This window comes from Ixodes scapularis, unplaced genomic scaffold (genome assembly GCF_016920785.2).
Source record: "Ixodes scapularis isolate PalLabHiFi unplaced genomic scaffold, ASM1692078v2 PGA_scaffold9__187_contigs__length_104089568, whole genome shotgun sequence".
In the NCBI taxonomy this organism is placed as follows: Eukaryota; Metazoa; Arthropoda; class Arachnida; order Ixodida; family Ixodidae; genus Ixodes; species Ixodes scapularis.
The window spans coordinates 65,239,051-65,257,238 of NW_024609884.1; the positions used below are offsets into that span (position 1 = coordinate 65,239,051).

General features: G+C 48.7%; 1 pseudogene; it reads right to left on the reverse strand.

Annotated features, from left to right (window-relative positions):
* Positions 1 to 3,407: 3,407 nt before the first annotated feature.
* LOC115309703 lies at positions 3,408 to 4,954 on the reverse strand (annotated as a pseudogene).
* Between the last annotated feature and the right edge of the window lie 13,234 nt (positions 4,955 to 18,188).

Here is an 18,188-nt window from a genome sequence, read left to right on the forward strand (position 1 = left end):
TATTTGGGGTTCACTTACTTTAAGAAGGTTTAATAAGCTTTTGGAATTCAGCGAATATTTTAGCGACTTCCTGGCGAATCTAGCGACTGTTTAGTGACTTACTCGCCTCAATTCAGCAGTGGGCGCAAAAAAAAAAAGATGGCAACAATAGGGAGTTTTCGTAGATCGTTTTCGCCATCCAGGCCATCGGCGCACAGGCGCATTAGTAGCTTTTTCGTTGCGGAGGGCTTAGCGGAGGGGGAAGCGCGGTCTACGAAAACTCCCTACTGACACGACTGACACCCGCCGCTCCACAGAGACCGGCCAGACGGCGTGCGCAGAGGCTGCCCGGTCGGCCTCTGCAAAGGATAGCGGGTAGAAGCTTGTAGGAATACTCTACGTATATTCTACGCGTGGGAATACTCTACGCAATATACGTAGAGGAATACTCTACGTATATTGCGCGTAGGAATACTCTACGTTGCATTCCTACGCGCAAGCAGTCTTAAACGTTTCTTCTTTTTTTTTTAAATCTGGTTGGGACACGCGTGTTAAAAAATAATTTTACGCGCCCAAAAAAAGTTTAGAGCGATACTGACGGTGCGAGACGCGATTGCACACTTAACCGCGGTTAACTCAGCTGCTTCGATAGATGCACTGCTTCGAAGCAGTGCATCTATCGAAGCACTGCTTCGATAGATGCTCAAGATGCTCAAGCGCACGTTCGCCCATAGCTTTAACTGCATAGCCGCAGAATGTTGTCGGCGTCAACTGTGGCTTAGCGTAACTGCAGCTAAGTGCGCCCGTGTAACAAGGGTATAAGTCGGCAGTCACCTCCTTTCCAGTTGTTTTCTCTTTCGGCATTTCGGTCGCGTGGAGTAGAGGTGGATCGGCTTCGCCTTCACGACCGAGATGGTCATCCCGGAATGACCCGTGACGTCATGGACTTCGCGCGCGAAATTTCAAATAAATCTCTCGCCAGCAATATTGCTCTAAATATCTTTTCGCGTTAAATTTGTTTATCGACACGCGTGTCCCAACCAGACTGTTAAAAAATTGTCTTCTCAGGGGCTCTTTAAAGGGTAACTGCAAAGAAAAAAAGTGATCTGTTAAACAGCCTAATTGGGACAAGCATGTAACCAGTGTGTCGAACCGAAAAAAATACGGGTTCGGTTACGGTTCAGGTTCAGGTAAATTTATTTTGTTCCGGTTCAGTTCCGGTTCGATTAATTCGATCCGCGAACCGGTTCGGGGCGCTGAACCGGTTCGGGAACCGGTTCGGAAATTATAAATGACAAATTGCAACATCAAAAAAAGTTACAAATAAAACATCTGAAATCAGCACATACGAAACTGGATACATCGTAGTGTAAGGCTCAGGGATTTCTACCAGGAATGGTCTCTTTATGTGCACTCAAAGGTTAGCTCACCGACGTTTACGCATTCGGACTTCATCTAATTGGGTCCGACGCAGTAGCTGTAAAATCCGCGACCTCCTTACAAACCCACTTACAAGTAAAACTCGCTAACTATCCCGCCACCTCGGCGCGTAAGCAATTGAAGGAACAGTGGGGAGAAAATACAGCTTTCTTTACTTGAACTAGCCTTCGGTAACTCAAATTAGACCCTTAAAGAAGTTTTCATTAAACAAGATACGGAATATGAAAAAAACTTCACCGAACGCAACGCCAGAAGGACGTAATAAGATAAATATTAAAATAGAAGAGTTCGATGTCTCACAAATATGTTAGCTTCTAAGTGCCTATACGAAACCGGATGCATTATTATCAAACTCCACAGCCTTTTCTTTTCTCATTCCGATGGAAGCAAGCTTCAAGAACTCGCGCGTTCTAGAAACGTGTTATGAAATGAGCACACAGCAGCATTTAGGATTTACGGGATTGTAGGAAAATAAAATCCCGTGACGCGATTTTTTATTTTTTTTTGCACAGCCTTCCAATTTTTTTCTTCCGTGCAAGCCGCGACCAGCGCAATACTGGTTCCTATGTAAAGATTCATGGATGCAGCGTTTGTCAAGATTCATGGATGCAGCGTTTATATTCCTAAGACTGAGTGGAGAAGAAAAATATGTAAGCGAGGTGTGTGTCAGTTGACGGCACTTAAAAAACAAATGGCATTGATAGCACATTCATTGTCAACAGCGCGTGGCCGAACCGTTTTGACATGAGCCGGTAGCCGTTATTTTTTTTTTTCCGGTTCAGTTCCGGTTCGGGTTCATCGCGATATCAATATAACGGTTCGGGTTCGGGTTCAGTTCCGGAAAAATACCGGTTCGGTTCCGGTTTTCGGTTCGGTTCGGTTCCGGTTCGACACCCTGCATGTAAAAAAACAAATGTTCCGCAAAAAAAAAAAAAAAAAAAATTACCAATATTTACGTTACAGGATGTAATTTAGTCGGAGTCAGAACCTAGGGAGGCCTCCCTATCAGAACCTCTTCAAATTTGGAACTCCCGCTCTTTCGACCCCGCGGGGGAGAACTACGTCCCGCCCCTCACTCTTGGATTTACTCTTGGGTTGACTTGGCTGCAGAGTTCAACGACGCAGCGTCTCAACTTCCGGTAAGATCTGGCAACAACACACGTTAAACATGGCGCCGGTATTTTTTGGTTTGACGGGTTTGACGCAAACATCATTGGTTTGACGGAACAGGAGAAGCTGCGCGGTTTGCGAGCACTCAGCGAGGACGTGACCAGAGAATTGCCCTTGTGATATTCACGGAAGACGGAAAGTATAATTCGTAATCGACATGTGCGCTTTGAAAGCAAAGGGAGTCACAGGGTCCATGAGGGCACAACCACATGCCGAGGTTCACGACAGCGCTGCATCGACTATGGCGATCTCGTTCTGTTTGGTGCAAACACGGCGATGCGACAAAGAACAGACGTTCGCGGTGTGTGTGGTGCGGTGCTTGGAAGTAGATGTTAAGGAAGAGATCCCGGGCACGTCCGTTTCGATGGTGTCGGTTTATCGTTCTCTCTCGTGCCGTTCATGAGCTCGTGGTTCTGCGCTCCTCTACCTCCTTTTCCTCTTGTCCTACTACCAGATCGCATAATCTACAACAACTTCCCGCGCCGGCCTGGAGATGAGACCATGCATTCCCATACCGCGAGATCAGGAAGTTTAAGAAGGTACAGAGCAGTGCAGAGAACACGAACTCATGAAAGGTCAATGGGGAATACAAAAATACACAAACAAGTTGAATGAACACTTGGCCGAGTCCCACACCGTTTCAGTGAAGTCATGATAACGCAATGCTTGTAGCAAACAAGGGGTGTCCATCGTTCTGTGTCAATTCTTAGTTTGATATGTTGCCTTCAAGTAAGAGAAGGCCTTGCATAGGGCGCTGAATTTCTTGTCTGCTCGCAAGGCGAACCGCGCAGAGTCTTGGTATGCCGTCTCTTCCAGGAAATGCTGCTGTTATTTTTCCAAGTTTCCATAGGAGCAGTGGCGTGTCGTCCTTTATAATAACAACGTCTCCCGGTTACGTCCGGCGGACGTCCTCAACGCCGACGCCGACCGAGGTCTGGGCTTTCGCCACAAACCCGGCGCTTTCCTGGGCTCCTGCTCGAAGTCGAACTCCTCTGGATCACTCCTAGACCTTCCGCCACGCCTGCGGTAGTACCTCCCGTAGAAGCGTCGATGTGGCTTCCGCTGGACTCGGGTGTCCCTGTATTCGTCCTCCTCTTCAAACTGGAAGTTGGGTCTTATGTCTTCGGCGGGTAGCGAGCTCCTGGTCATACCTCTGTAACGGTGGTAGTAGCGGCGTAAACAGGGTCTCCCAGGCTGCAGCCATCGCTGCGGTGGCGGTTGCGGCCGCGGCGAGTCCGGCACGAGCACAACGTCATGGAAGTCGTCCGAGTCCCGCACACCGTGGAGCGGGTTGGGCATTGGTCGGCATTGACTCCGTCTCGGAAACCAACGACCTCCGAAGCGTCTTCCGCCCATGGCATAAGGGAGGTCCCGACGGGCTCGCCGTCGGGACCTGTCACATTGGCGGCCTCGCGCCCTTTCTCGTCTGCGACGACGTCAAACTGGACGGTCTCGCCCTCGGAAACGGTGCGCGTGAGCTTCTGCGGGTGGTTCCGCGTGATGGCGGTCTGGTGGACGAAGATGTCTTCCCGCGTGTCGTTGCGGTTGATGAAGCCGTAGCCATTCTTTACGTTGAACCACTGGACGGTGCCCAGCACCCGCTCGGCGAGCACGAGTTTCTTCCTGGTCAATTGCGTGGCGCCAATGTCGACGGTGCGCGCTTTTTGGCGTTGCCCACTAACACTTGCTGAAGGGTAAAAGATGGCTTGAGAGTACGTTCCTTGGACCATCCAGCCAAATATGGTTTCTACCGCGGTGAGGTCGTCAGTCAGGTGCTGGATCCGTCCCGTGACGACTTGCCAGTAGAAGTCTGAGCCTATGAGAACGCCGACGTCGTTGTCCACTCTGCTTTGAGCCCCAGCAGGGATGATATCTGCGGCTTGAAGTCCGCTGGAATGAAGTTGCCTCAGTAGATTGTCATCTAGCTGCTGGTTGGATACTGTGCAGAGGTCTGGGACTTCCAGTGCTTCAAGTGATGTCTTCTGGTTGCTTTGATGGCTATGGAGGGTCACAACCACTCGTCTACAGGACCGTTTGGTGGCTGTGTTTCCAAATGTGTATACAGTAAGCTCCTCCTGGCCAACGACTTCACAACCCAGTTTTTCAGAAATGTCCTGCCGGATAAACGTGCGCTGACTCCCACTGTCCAGTAACAGCCTCAGTAGGAGGTGTCTCGGTGTCCCTAGAGCCCACGTTCTAGCAGTTTGCAGCAAGACAGCAGAAGAGCGGGAACTGGTGCGCTCACGACTGTTGCGGTACCTTCACGAAGTCCTCCTGGGTCTGGGTTGTCTGATGCGGCTGATGTGGGACGTGATAGATCGCAGAGTATAGTCACGTGGTGACCTCCACAAGTGGCGCATGTCATGTTCCTGCACGAACGGCAAAAACGAGCGATGTGGTTTCGCTTGCCGCATTTGAAGCAACAGCGTGCTCGCGCAAGCTTGGTTCGTTTTTCTGGTGTTGAAAGTCTAGCCTGGCAGTTTTGCACCTCGTGCTGGGTGGTGTCACACAAAGGGCACGTGGCCGCTCGGTAGCCAACAGTCTCAGTCGAGAGTGCGAGTGCGGAAGGGTGGCTCGCCTGTACGGATTCTTGACGTGGTATCGGCGATGACCCATACTGGGGAGAGTGACTTGGGTGTTCCATTTGGACATCTTCTCGAATTTCCACTTGAGTCTGTAGAAATAACATGATGACGCGGACCTGCCCTTCCGGGCGTATGTCAGGTGTGTCGGCTGATGGTGTCAGTGCTGCTTCCCTTAACTTCTGTCGGTATAGTATAGCCAGGTCAGCAGGAAGGCACCGCAGGAAAACATGATGTAGGACGACAGCGTAGTTGCTAGGCGGGACATCCAGCCCTTGAAGAGATGTTGTTCTGAAGCGTATCGCATCGTAGAGTTTACGAAGCTGTACTGCGTTGGTTGAACTGTTGACCGCAGGCAAGCTCAGAAGCCGATCAATGTGATCATCAATTAGAATGTCCCGTCGTCCAAATCGGTCTTGTAGCGTCTGTACCGCGAGGTCATAATTTTGTTCTGAAAGTCGGATTCCTTCCACGGCTCGCCTCGCGTCATCTGTGAGATACGTGAGAAGGTATTTAAACTTCTCGATTGGCAGGAGTTCAGAATTGGTGTGTATCGTACAATTGAAATGATCCCAGAACCCCTGCCAGTCGCGACGGCTCCCGGCAAAAGTCGGTACCTGCAGTTTCGGTAGGGCGACCGTCCTGTGGCTCCTTGAGGTCAGAGTTGGAGGAAGACCGCCGGACTGGGCTCTGTCGAGAGGGACGTTGGGCGTGATATTCGTGGGTTGTGGTACAGAGACTTGAGAGTCGAGGGCGTGTCGGACGCGCGTGAGGCTATGACTGATGCGAAGACGGTACTCCTCTGCTCCCTCAAGCTCGGCCTCAAGATCGTCATCTGAGGTGGACGTCTGGATGTCACGGTCAAGGCGGATTAGGTCGCTTTCTTTCTGAAGCAGGTAGTCCAGTTGTAGTCGGAGGTCTAGCTCTGTCGTGTTCTCGTCTTGCAGATTCTCGATTTTGGTTATTGTTCGGCTGACGGCTGAGCGGACGATGCCGCGGGTTCTTCGGCTGCGGTCCATCTCGTTTCCCGGGTTTCGGCACCAGTGTTAAGGAAGAGATCCCGGGCACGTCCGTTTCGATGGTGTCGGTTTATCGTTCTCTCTCGTGCCGTTCATGATCTTGTGGTTCTGCGCTCCTCTACCTCCTTTTCCTCTTGTCCTACTACCAGATCGCATAATCTACAACAGTATAGACATCCACACTAACATGGAGCACAAATTGGTTGTTGTGGCGTTGAGGTTTAGCGGGTTCAGTCCCGTCGTCGTCAGCCGACCCAATTAAACTGGTCCGGGAGGACGCAGCGAGCGTTTTTAAAAGTAAATCTTCCTTCGTTCTGTTTCAAAATGTGGAAGATTCCCGACGCATGCCATGAGTAAAAAGCTGCGGGCGTTTTTAACAAAATTGTTTTAATTAAACGATGGACTCCGAATTGTCGTGATAAATCTGCTGTTTTTATGCTTCGTGTTGTTGGACTGTTTGCGCAGCGACGTGTTGCGCTCAACGTGCGGTGTAAATAAATTTGGGCAAGACTTACTACCTGCCCACAGATGCATGAACTGAGACCATTGTTTACGTAGTGAACAGTTTTGTGTTTTTCTTTTTGGGAAGAGGCGGCGTGCATTTATTACGATACCATCAATTGATAGTTCAGAAATTGGCGAGGGCGAGCAAGTTTTCTGAAGTTTGTTTCTGCTCTCTGGCACTGCCCCTAGTTTCATGGTGCAGTTTCAGTAGACGTACCTACTATCAGCCAGCAGGTATAAAACTTATCTTAAGCAGGTAAAAGACGGCAGACGGGACGGTGCGGACTCCGTGTTTCACGCTTTTCGCAAGGTGACTGGGGAAGGCGCATGGACTATGCTACCAATTTTCTTATGCCCGTCGTTTGCATCCCTGCAGCAAAACGAATTATTTCTACAAAGGCGTAATCGCAAGCCAAGATTTACGATAACAGTACACATTCATTCAAACAACTTTACGTAAGATAGTTCGGAAGCCGAGAAACAAAAATGCAGTGGCTTAGCTTGGCTATGCCAGGATATGCGTAGCGTGAGCTGGTTAATCTTAGCTTTCCTGGTTGTCTAGGATTAGCTTGATTATCAAGCTTACTGCTGCTTCAATGACACACACACGGTATACGCATTATGTGACACATGTGTATTTATTTTTTTTTTTGTTTGCTCAACGTCTGGTTGAATCTCTATTGCCACAAAGACGGCTCGGTGGTCAGTGTAGTAACACGCTGCCGTCTCTATGGCCCCAACGCAGTATTTGGAATAATTGTCTGTCTCTGATACACAATATCAATGGTGGTTCCCCATTGGGTCGTCTGTACAGTTGAAACACTGGCATGTGTTCCAACAATCCGCAATCCAACCCCGGGAGAAGCGAAGGACCGCCGTGCTTCGTCTTCGTTGTTCGCTACATCGAGTGTCCCCGCCATGGGAGTTATGGGCGTTCAATACAGAAAAACAATGTGATTTTCTAGGGGATGTTTGGACTGTTTCATATAAACAATAATTCGAAACACACGGGTGTGATATAACCGGGCTCGACTGTATGTTTGGCCTATTCCATTGATATCTGAAGAATTTTGGACTGTGAAAATTCATCTGTAACAATTAAAAAAAAAAAAAAAAAAAAAAAAAAAGCTTTTTTGATAGAAGCACAAATTTCCCGAGTTTTTCCAGGCTACTCAAAATCCCTGAGAATTCCCGGTTGGTAGACGCCCTGAGGAACAGAATTCTGTGTTTGACAGCAACAAAATTGCCCTCGACAATCCTGTCTAGGGGTGTCGCGAACCGGCCGCGGTTCGAGTTCGACCAGGTTCGACTTTTTCGAACTTTTAGTGGAAAGTTCGACGAACCTTGTATCGAGGTTCGACTCGTGTGCGCATGCCAAGGAGGATGCGCATCCTTGGCGCATGCGCGTCAGGCTGGCTCGTTGGCTTCGGATTGGATGGTAATGGCTAAGAGATTAATTAAGTGCAGCGCTGATTGGCTATTTCAGTTAATACAGTACTAAAAATTAAGTTTTTAACTTCTTCAGTGATTAGATTTAGTTTCTTTTAATTGCAGCTGTTCACAAAATAAAATAACCCTTTGCATAAAAAAAAAATTCTCCAAACCTAGACATGCTTGTATCAAGGGCTGGCCACACTGTCCACAAAGTCGAACCCACTGATCTCAATGACAATTGCTGGATCGCGCTTGCCGCTCCCGCAAGTGAAGCCACCGGGCCTCACTCGCTTGGGATACGATTTGCCGTTTTTGCTAGCCTTTGCTGCGGTTTTCCAGCGTGCTGACGACACGTTTTCTACTCGTTCGTCGTCATTCGCCGAAGAAGTTTTTTGAAGACTCTGTGTATTGTTGAGACTTGCCGTTGTGAACACGTGGAAAAGTTTACGAAAGTGCAGTGTCGCAGGAAAAAGGCACAACGCGTCGAAAGGAAGGGCTGGCGGCGTGTTCAAAGCATCCTTGGCACGCCGAAGTGCCGTGTCTCTGTGCCTTCGCGCGCTTGGATACCGACCAAGAACCGACGCCGTGTGAATGTGTTTAGCGAGTGCAATGTGCGTGAAGCCGTATCAAAAGGTACAACTCGTCGAAAACGTGTCGCCGGTGTCGCGGCGTGATCAAAGCTTCCTTGGCACGCCGAGTGATGCATCTTTGTGCCTTCGCACGCTTGAATACCGGTCAAGAATTGACGCCGCGCCAAAGTTCTGAACGTGTGTCGCGCGTAGATGCCTTTAGATCATTTATATATATCGGCCACGGAGTTCTGGATCGTCCAGCTGTTCCGGTGAGTTGCTATCAATAAAAGGGGGAGATCTGTACGTGTTCTTATGTACTATATTAACCATGGCTATGTCCCAAATCTACTCTAATAGATTCCGTGGGAGCACGAATAGGGCAACGTTGTGGAGCCAGGGGGGTTTTCGAAAGCAAAAGTACAAGACGGCGAGAATGAAAATCTTTGAAGCGCGGCCGATATGGTCGTGTGCAATCTGTTGACCAATTACAATTAGGCGAGCCGCGCTCAAACGTCAAGTGCAATTAAGTAGGTTGATAATAAGCCAGCACTGATCAGTGATGAGGAGCTGTTGTGCACGGTATTGTGTAAATCGTCTAAGGACGAAAAAAAGACGTACCTTCTCCCCATCTTCCGTCGCTAGTGGACGCTGGATTAAGCTCGTTCCCTAAACTGCGAGAGGGAAAGACGCTGATCCAGAGGCACGAACAGCTTCACGCACATTGCACTCGCTGAACACATACACACGGCGTCGGTTCTTGGTCGGTATCCAAGCGTGCGAAGGCACAGAGACATGGCACTTCGGCGTGCCAAGGATGCTTTGAACACGCCGCCAGCCCTTCCTTTCGACGCGTTGTGCCTTTTTCCTGCGACACTGCACTTTCGTAAAATTTTCCACGTGTTCACAACGGCAAGTCTCAACAATACACAGAGTCTTCAAAAAACTTCTTCGGCGAATGACGACGAACGAGTAGAAAACGTGTCGTCAGCACGCTGGAAAACCGCAGCAAAGGCTAGCAAAAACGGCAAATCGTATCCCAAGCGAGTGAAGCCCGGTGGCTTCACTTGCGCTGCAGCGAACAAGCGGGGAAGCGCGATCCAGCAATTGTCATGATCAGTGGTCGAACCGGTCGAATCTGGCAAAAAGGTCGAAGGTTCGTCGAACCGGTTCGACCCAGTCGAACCCCGAAAGTTCGACCAAAAAATCTGGTTCGACAAAAGTTCGCGACACCCCTAATCCTGTCTTGCTTCTTAATGTAAATAATAAAAAGAGTCCAGCTTGAGTTTTGACTTCCGGTGTAAGTATACAAGCTTTAACCTGGTCATTAATGTTTTAGACGTGTCCAATTGAGCTTTAGGAAAGTGGACACATACTAATTGCCATGTGTGCAGGACCAAAGCTAAACCAAAGCACGGTAATCTTTGTCCGAAATTAAACCAGTGCGCACTTTCATCTGCAAAGCTACTCCTATCACGGTTAATTTAACAACAAACATTTGATCGAAGAAGTTGATCTTCACGTAGGAACGCCGAAACAAGAGGGTGGGCGATTTGCTTCTTCCTTTCAGCAACCCCGTAAATAAATCAAAATTGATCAATAAAATTTCGCGACAGCTTGGCAGCCTGGCTTCGCCGCTTGACCGACAAACGTCGAATTTGCCGAAACACCAAATGCAGTGTTCTTGTTCGACGATAGATGGCGGCACTTACAGCCATCTATCTCGTATTTCCGTTGTGTGATTTCCGCTTCGTGTTTTCCTTGTTTTGTGTTGTGACCCATAAAGTGTAGGGTTGTGCGAATATTCGAAAATTTTTATAGTAGTTCCGAATAATACACTATTCGGTATTCGCTTCGAGAAGAACTTGACTATTCGCGTTTTTCGAAGTGCACGATTGCGGTGGGTTAGCCCCGTTGAGTGCGCTTCTTACTGAGCACCGGTGCACTGCGGAGAAGCAATACCCGCGGAAGCAAGCTCCGCGGGTGTTCCTTTTCCGCACGGGTGCTTGGTAAGAAGCGCACTCAACGGTCGCCGAGATAAACACTTGGAAAAGTATGAATATCGGAGTTGCGTGCTTGGACGAAAACCATACATTCAAAGCGGGATGGTGCACGCGTGCCGGATATGAAAATAAATGGAAACTTTGTGAATGTGTATACTGTAAAACCCTTTATTTTCGGGGCCCCTATTTTTCGCGAATCGGTCACAACATATCGCGGCCACTAAAGTTCGCGAATTCCAGATACCTGCATTGAAATTCTTGAAGACCGAAATTTTCGCGTTCCTTTAAAGGGATACTGAACCAAAGAATTTAGTGCCCATGATAACTGGCTCACGTTCTTTCCACGAGCCAGCAGCCGCCGGTGTGCCCGAGCACACGCAACAAAAATGACGTCAAAGACCTTCATTCGCGCTTAAGAGGACAGTGAAATGCATGGGCTTGGGGCCAAAGGAGAATAAAGACAGGCTTTTCATATCTCTACAAGTGAAAGCTACGTGCTTGTTAGACCAATTAATCGCTTACCTTTTACACCAGACACCACTGTGTAGATGAAAAACTTGTCTTTATTCTCCTTTGGCCCGAAGCCCACACATTTCACTGTCATCTTAACCGCGAATGGAGGTCTTTGACGTCATTTTTGTTGCGTGTGCTCGCGCACACCGACGGCTGCTGGCTCGTGGAAAGAACGTGCGCCACTTATTATGAACACTAAATTCCTTGGTTCCGTAGCCCTTTAAGTTTCGCAATTTTTTCAATTCGCGATATTCGCGAAAATTAAGGGCTCCTGAACATTAAAGGGACACTGACAGGGTATTTATGCTCGCCGAGGTTTTTAGTTGTACATGACATATGAGAGCCCAACTATTTGCGACTCGAAATTCGGTTTCTTTCCGCCCGAAAACCGCCGATCATGAACTGGCCGGTTCGAGTCTCGCTCGCTCTCTTTTCCGTGGTAGCGGGCCATTTTCTAAGTTTGCGAGTTTAACAAAGAAGAAAGCGCGAACGAAGTTCGGGCAATGCAGACACCCAACACCGGCGAAGCCTCTCATCCGGGACTTTCACTCTTTCTACACACACAGAGAGGGGGAAAGCGCCGGTAGCCCTTTCCCCTTTTCTCTCGCGCTCACTTTCAGAAGTAGCCTATGACTCATGAGCATTCCATTTCAAGAAATCTATCCATTTAATTTTCGTGTCATAACCCCTTTAATAAAATGAATGCAATGAACAAAAATAATCTGTACAAGACAATTTTCAAAGGACCTACAGAAGATTAAAAGTTTTGTAAAATGATACGTTGTAATAAAACCTTGATAGTTGCATTCTACATATCCGAAAGCATATGCATGCCAAATTTGGTTTGACAGGGCACTATTAAAAACAAAAGATCTCGTGCACAAATTGTAAAGATGCCCCAAATTTATGAAAAGAGAAAAACACATTCAAGTATTACCGGACAGCATTACTTTTTCGCAGCAGGAAAAAAAAAATTTTTTTTTTTACAGATATTTTGCGACAGATTGAATGTACAGAGGAATGCAACTGGAGAGGAAACAGCCTGGCCTACTTACCAAAATAAACCTGATGGCGGGCTGCAACTCAAGGAACCGCACACATTAAAATAGCTCGAATTTATGCCTTTCTGGGTCGCGGGGAGCTCTTCAAATGCATATTTGAAAAGAAATAATTTTTTTTAATGGCCTTTTTTTTTTTGTACGCATTATTGCGAGATTTTATTTCTACTGCGCGAGTTCATTTCAATCCCATCGACACGATCCTTGGTATGTCTATTTCTTCATCAAAAGCTGTCGTTTTCCGTTTATAGAGTGCAGCAAAATGGGAATTTCTCCACCATCGCACCCAATCAGGCGCAGCACCCAAGGGTCGTATTTTAGTTTTTACTGTCTAAAACGATTCAAATCGTAATCATAGACACGCAAAAAAAAAAAAAAAACGCATCTCAAAAAAAAAAAAAAAAAAAAATTACCACGCGCGCGCGCGTCTTTTTTTTTTTAAATTTTTGGCGCCTTTCATCTGCCGCTCCTCGCCTCCTCGCTTCTTTTGATTCGTGACGTCAAAAATCATGAAATTTAGAAGCTTTGTAGGCGACATTTTATAACATTTAAAGAAGCTGCGCAACAATTACAGGGCTTTGCTTAAATAATTGTGGAAGTTGATGCCGGCCACTCCTGAAGTGAACTACAGAAAACAGATTTTGCCTGGATACCCTAGTTTTATTTTTTTTTTTGTCGATGATGCCAGGGTTTTGACGCATTTGTATTTATGTTGGAACGACAAGATTTGTAAAAAAAAGTTACCTTTCATCGTTGCTATATTTCTACAAGACCCCCGTTGAGGTCATGCCGCAAGTTTCTCATGGTCGCCGCTCGCGGCTGCAGGTCGGGGAATATTCTAATTTTTGCCTAGCGATTACGCGGCGGAATCGCAACATTTCGATGAAAGGATGTGTGTTTTCTGTCATTTGTGACAAGGTGAACGATGCCAAAAATAGAAGATTCCAATTCTTTCAACGTTAAAATCGTTGCACAGCTCCTTTAATAACAGCAATCGTCATGTTTTTTAACGCATGCGAACGCACTACGTGTCTCTTATTTTTGAAATACCGAAAATCGGAGTCCGGTGTGATATCGTTTTCTAGATTTGTATCCTCGCTTGGAAAACATGCTGCAGGCAGGCGACACCTCTCAAAACCCCCTTCTTTTTTTTTTTCGGTCCACCGGCGCCCTCATCTGCCGCTTCTTTCCACCTCGCTTTGGGTCTCGATGGCAACAGCTAGGTGGTGTTGCAACAGCACGGAGTCGTGAAAGAAAGTGGACTCTCAGGACTCCGCAATACTTGACGTCAACGCACCGGCGCGGATCGCGCGGGAACTTCAAATTCGGCGTTTGGAAATTGTTTTTTTACTTCACAAATACTGAATTCCCAAGTTTGGAATTTGAGGCTAATGTCTCGGCATCGTTTTCAATCGTTTCGGATAAAAAAAAAAAAACGATTTTGAACAATTTTTGTACTTTGCGGAAATACCGCTTAGAACGGATCCCTGAGGTTAATGACCTATGAAACACGCGTTCGTTTTTCACCCCACGCGATTGAAGTCCTAGAAAAAAAAAAAAAAAAAAAAAAAAACGAGCAGCGGTCACCCCCTCAACTCGCAGCCTGAACAAGTGGCCACGTGATCTGGAGCCGATTATATGCCGCCAATGTTGATCATAGCCACGTGCTGGGGTTGGCAAAGCACAGGACACGCGCTGGGTTCCAGACATTGTTATGGCTCGGCTATTGTTGTCGTTGCAGCAATTGGACACGGGCCACGTACCCGAATGCTTCTCGAGCTAGTAATTATCACGAGCCTAAATCGAGTGCCCACGCAATGCTCGGGTCCAATATCTATGAACCGCATTCAAATATCGTCATTGGGGTGTACTGCGATCCCCACGTTACGTTTTTGAAATTTTGCAAAGGACAGATTAAATGAAAATGGTCGCTTTTGTCCTTGAAATTACACCGCAACAAAAGGAGTTTCTTGGCCAGTGGCATTGCGTGCGAGTATCCTTGAGTCCCATTAGTGCCAGTAAGCTCGTGTAAAGTGAAAAAAAAAAATCCAATTGAATATCGTTGCACCGAAGTGTTTTAAAGGCAAGGAGGATTAAAGGGTAGGAGAGGGCAGGACCTCTGCCCTCTCCTACCCTTTAATAACTGTATTTATTAAAACGTCGACGGACAAGCAGTGGCGTACCAACAGGGGCCCTGCAATCTTAATTAAGCGTCTACCTTTTTTGCGGTTTCCACGTCTCTTGGGGTTCGGGCAAGCCGGCGGGCACGGAGAGAGTAACTAAATATCAGTGCGTCATATTTTAACCGGACGACGCGGAAACCTCCTCCACCGACGAGGGCGACCCGCGGTACCGAAAGCGCGCAAAATGTGACGTCTTTGGTCCTGGGCTTGCCACTGGTCAAAGCCGCTAAGAGCTTTTTTTTAGTCGAGATACAAAATATAAGTGTCGCGAACCGTTTCAATTATATATGTATGAGAGTAGCTTTTGTTCACTATTTTAGATCGGAAAAGAAACAAATGCAGTTTAGAAAGTACGGAAACGAGAAATGACCCGTCGACATACCCGCCACCAAGCGGCGGAAAAAAACGGCGCATACTAGAAAAGGCTAGTGGGATGAGGCTACGACAAACGAGGAGCGTAGAAAGGTCCCGGATGTACGCGGCGGCGCTGTGGTCGTATACCGGCTCAAGAATCCGACCGGTTCCGAGCGTTCCGAAGGCCTTCGGCGCGAGCCCTGCAGGCGATTTGGCCATTTGGCGGTGCGTCAGCGCGAAGTGGCTCCCATTCTAAACTGATCTTTACCCCGTGTTTGCTGTCGTTTGTGGCCTATCAAGTGTTATGCCGAATTAGTTTTAGTCGCGCAGCAAATGCAATGCGAGCTGCCCTGGCCGCCCGCTTCATACAGCCTATCCAACACGTGCTTTAGTGGCGCCCTCTCGAGCCGTCGACACGGAGTGCGGCAGCCGTGTGCGCTGGATGAGCTCACTACTCCTCCTCTAGTTCAAGGCCACTCAAGCCAGGACCTACAACGTCATGAAGGAGGTTATTTTTTGCTTGTTTTTGTAATTCTAATTTGCCTAAAACTTTTAAAATAAAGCGAAATTTGTGAAAAGGAAAGTTGGATTAAGTTACTACGTTCAGTACGCTCAGGTTCAGTGCAAATTAAAAACCAGTCAAAAAGTCATTGCAGGGCCCCTTTATTAAGTGTTGGGGGGGGGGGGGGGGGCAAACCAGACTTCCCCCCCAAGGACCGGGGGGCGGTGCCCTTGGTATCCCTTGGGCGCCGCCGACCAGTGTTTGCCTTGCCCAGTGGCGGCTGTTTCAGGGGGGGGGGTGGGGGTGCAAACACATGTCTTGCCCCCCCCCCCCCCCCCCCCCCCCCCCCCCCTCCCCCACACACACACTCAGAAACCAATTTGTACGCCACTGCTTGTCCGTCGACGTTTTAATAAATACAGTTATTAATGAGCACCTGGCGGCTGGCATCGGCTGGAACAGATGTGGCGCTACCGGGCGCTCCCCAGCTCAGTAGTGGATATGTGGATTGATGACTCGTATGAGGTGACTTGACGTGACGAGAAGTCGGGGGAATTCTTGCGGTATGAGGTTACTGGGTGCGATCGCCGCCCTTTTTTCCCGTAGCTTGTTGTGGCAGACGTTTTGTAGTTTTGCTCGGAAAATGTTGGCACCGTACGGACTGGCCTTTCTGGAGTCTCATGATGCGGTTGATACACATATCTTTCTTGACTAGCGGATCTGCACCCAGGAAGTCAGCCAGACGATTGACGTCAGCCGGTGGATGCTGGAACGGTCATACGCATAGGCGTAGACTACGGGGGGGGGCCATCGGGGCTCGTGCCCCCCCCCCCCCCCCCCCCCGGCCATGATGCTTACTAAGATGCTGTTTACGCGCCATGTAACGAGCTTCTAGTAGTGGCATGTAAACAGAATAACGCCCACGTTGCCTTTATTGACAAAATACATGGGAAATGGAATCCCAGCGTGCTTCCGTTAGCCGACAGCACGTATTTGTGCGCGTTCTACAAGGGCTTGCAGCCGAAGGAGAGAAAAGACTCGTGGTCTAGTGGATTACTGCACAGGGGCCTGGGTTCTACCCCCACAACTTCGCAGCTGGCAGAAGCTTTTCAGGTTTGTGCTCGCCGGCGCATGCGCCGTGGTACCGGCGATGAACACACGGCTACGCTTGCACAGTGATTGACACACGGCGACGGACACATGGCGATATACGTACGCTGGAAAGTGTACCCCCTAAAATAAACTACTCATAACTGCCGGTGTAAAAGAAATTGCGCGGAAAAGCACCCCCCCGGGGAAAATGGAAAGTCTACGCCGCTGGTCATGCGTGACCGAATATCTGGCTGCTACCATCGAGACTCTGGGACTCTGGCTTGCTCTAGGGTGCTTTCATGTGCGCTAGCCGCGCTTAGCCGCTTAGCCGCGCTAGCCTTCTCTGGCGATGACCGTGCGCATCATGTTGGCTTGTGGTTGCGGAGCGGAAACGTGTAGGCACCCTAACAAAACCTATGGTGCCTACATGTTTCCGCCGGAGCGGAAGCATGTAGGCATCCTAATAAAACCCTTACCCTTGGTGACATTCACTTGACGTCACTCGTATGCACCCTAATAAAACCCTTACCCTGGGTGACATGCACTTGACGTCACTCGCTAGGTTCGCTGGCATCGCCCACCCCGGTCGCAATCTTCGAGGTCTCTCTCTATCGCGGGTGTCGTTTGGCCGGACCTTTTGAGCGTGGTTTAGCAGCATTTTACAACTTTAAAGGGTCTTTTTGACCTAAACTAGTGGTTATTCTTATACTTTGGTGCTTTTGAAGCGCCGTAAGAGTATTTTTTGTGTGTTTTAGTTCGTTTTTGTCGCTATCGGACTCGCTTACCGGAGCCGCGTTGCTCCCTCGACTCCATGAAGCGCTCCGTGTCGTGCGCCATGCCCACAGCGGTAGCTCTTGCAAGAACTGATTTTTCTTCTTTGGTGCTTTTCTAGCACGGTGTGATTACTCTTTGTTTTGTTTTGATAGTTTCTTTATTGTTTTTCTCTAGCGGATTTTCTGCCCTACGGCCGTGTAACCGTGTTGCTCTATCGCCGCTGTGTCGTCCTGTACATACGTCGTGCCTTCGGTGTTCGTTCCTGTGCAGAAACATACCGTGCGGCTCACAGAGTGCACAGCTTATGAAAAATGCGGCGCATTTTTCATTATCCCAAGCGATTTAAAAACCGCATGTAAGCGATTTGGCGAGCGGCAAAACAAGCGACGGATCACCGCTGCTTTGCTGCCGCTCGGTCACTCGCGCGACGAGGCAAACTGCATGAAAACGACGGGAGCACACAACCAAGGCGATGAGCGCTAAGTTTTCTAGAAATCCTAAAACCGAGCTATGCGACGAGCGACAGTGAAGGGTGAACCGCATGTAAGCGATTTAGCGAGTAACGGCGACAGCGACGGTAGTCGGCAACGAGCGACGGAAATTTCTCACGGTCAGTCGTCGCGTCGCTCGGTTTTTGGATTTCTAGAAAACGTCGCTAATCACCTTGGTCGCTTGCTCCCGTCGTTTGCATGCGGTTTGCCTCGTCGCGCGAGTGACCGAGCGACAGCGAAGCGGGTCATCGTCACTGCCGCCGTCGCTCGCTAAATTGCTTACATGCGGTTCAGCACGGTACTCGGCGGCAACAAGGAAACTAAAACGGCCCGACCCCGAGATAAACCTTTTTTTCTCTTTTGTTCAACGAAGCACACACTACCAACGTACGACCGCGTACCCAAGCCAGTCAAACCGCGACCTCGAAGACGGCGGATCGACGGTGACGCGCCCTGGCAAAATCGAACCTGCAGGCCACCGTGCTGCAGGCTCAGTGAATTTTTGGAACACGGCCAACTCT